Source organism: Pelobates fuscus, chromosome 2, assembly GCF_036172605.1.
Source record: "Pelobates fuscus isolate aPelFus1 chromosome 2, aPelFus1.pri, whole genome shotgun sequence".
In the NCBI taxonomy this organism is placed as follows: domain Eukaryota; kingdom Metazoa; phylum Chordata; class Amphibia; order Anura; family Pelobatidae; genus Pelobates; species Pelobates fuscus.
Genome location: NC_086318.1, coordinates 110137336 through 110139309, shown reverse-complemented (window position 1 = coordinate 110139309; position 1974 = coordinate 110137336).

Below are 1974 nucleotides of genomic sequence, written 5' to 3'. Positions count from 1 at the left end.
ACACCAATACAATTCCTGATTTTAAAGGGAGTTGATTAGGCATGATTGTAATTTAAAAGGAGACATTCGGCATAATATGAGACACTGTTTATTGGGGTAAAATCCATATGAGGTAATAGAGCCTTGTGTATGCAACCTTAGAATGACTGGGTGAAAGAACGGGATTCCTGTGATAGCAATAACTAAAAGAAAATTCAAAGAAGAATGAAAAATAAAAGGAAAACTGTTTAAGAGGTTGAATAATCCGGAACATCAAGTCTGATTGGCACTGGCTGTTAGTCCACGAGTCAGCGAGACAGGTGCCAGTGAGACATATTTTATTCATGTGTAGATATTTCTTGATGTTACAATATTTTTTTTTTAATTGACCGCTGTGCAACTTGATTGATGGTCGACTAATATTGAATGATTTGACAGAAAAAAGATGAAGCCTTGAGTACTGGTTGTTAATTAAAGGGACACTATAGTCACCTGAACAACTTTAGCTTAATGAAGCAGTTTTGGTGTATAGAACATGCCCCTGCAGCCTCACTGCTCAATCCTCTGCCATTTAGGAGTTAAATCCCTTTGTTTATGACCCCTAGTCACACCTCCCTGCATGTTACTTGCACAGCCTTCCATAAACACTTCCTGTAAAGAGAGCCCTATTTAGGCTTTCTTTATTGCAAGTTCTGTTTAATTAAGATTGTCTTATCCCCTGCTATGTTAATAGCTTGCTAGACCCTGCAAGAGCCTCCTGTATGTGATTAAAGTTCAATTTAGAGATTGAGATACAATTATTTAAGGTAAATTACATCTGTTTGAAAGTGAAACCAGTTTTTTTTTTTCATGCAGGCTCTGTCAATCATAGCCAGGGGAGGTGTGGCTAAGGCTGCATAAACAGAAACAAAGTGATTTAACTCCTAAATGACAGTGAATTGAGCAGTGAAATTGCAGGGGAATGATCTATACACTAAAACTGCTTTATTTAGCTAAAGTAATTTAGGTGACTATAGTGTTCCTTTAACATTTTGACTGGGCCATAGCTAATGTTCAGCAGAAGGACAATAAAATAAATTACTCCCTTCTATTATGTGATTAATAACGGTCAAAGAGGACATATTTAAATAGAGAGACCAAAAAAAACTACATACAACTAGATTTTAATAAAGTCTTTTATCGAAAACAAATTCAGATTGCTAAGAGAATGGTTCCTAATGTGGAGTATAATAATTTATTGTTGCATGCCAATTTATACCAAACAATACTTTTCTTTTTCATTAAAATAGATTTACCATTTTCAGGTTCAGGCTTAGGCATATCCTATATTATAGTGTTCAAGTAGAGATTGTAGCCGTATTAGTCCAGTGATGTACATGTACAAAACAGATAACATTCGTATTTTGTACTACCTTTTTAAAATAATTTTTAAATGCTTCAGACTTGAGAAAGGGAGGTTGTCCTGAAAGATTACCATTAAAGAATTCTGTTAGTCCAATAAAAAAGGTATTACAAGATACAACTTTTATCTTTTTACATCTATATTATAGTGATAGTTCTGGCATACGCTAAATCAGGTATATCAAACTCTCGGTGCCCAGATGTTTCTGGCCATATATTGAATTAAAAAAATCAACATCTGGTGGCAGAATTTGAGAAGCCTGCCCTAAGTGCATTAATGATAAACTAAAATATACTTGAAGTTATGTTTAGTGTTTTACTCACTAAACCGCAAACTAAGTCAGTAACAGTTTGAAAAATGTAGGTTATAATAGCTATGTTGGATAAAATGTCCACCTCAAAATAAATATTTCGGTCTAAATTTTGCAAATCGGTTCTTGAGACCAAAATACCACACCAATAAAAATGTTGTTTTTAGCCATTTATCCTGTTTGAGAAGGCAAATATTTCTTTTATCTCTCCTGATTAACAACTCAAGTGAACTGGCATCACTAGCACTATAACAGCTGCCATAAATTCCAACATCAGCTATAT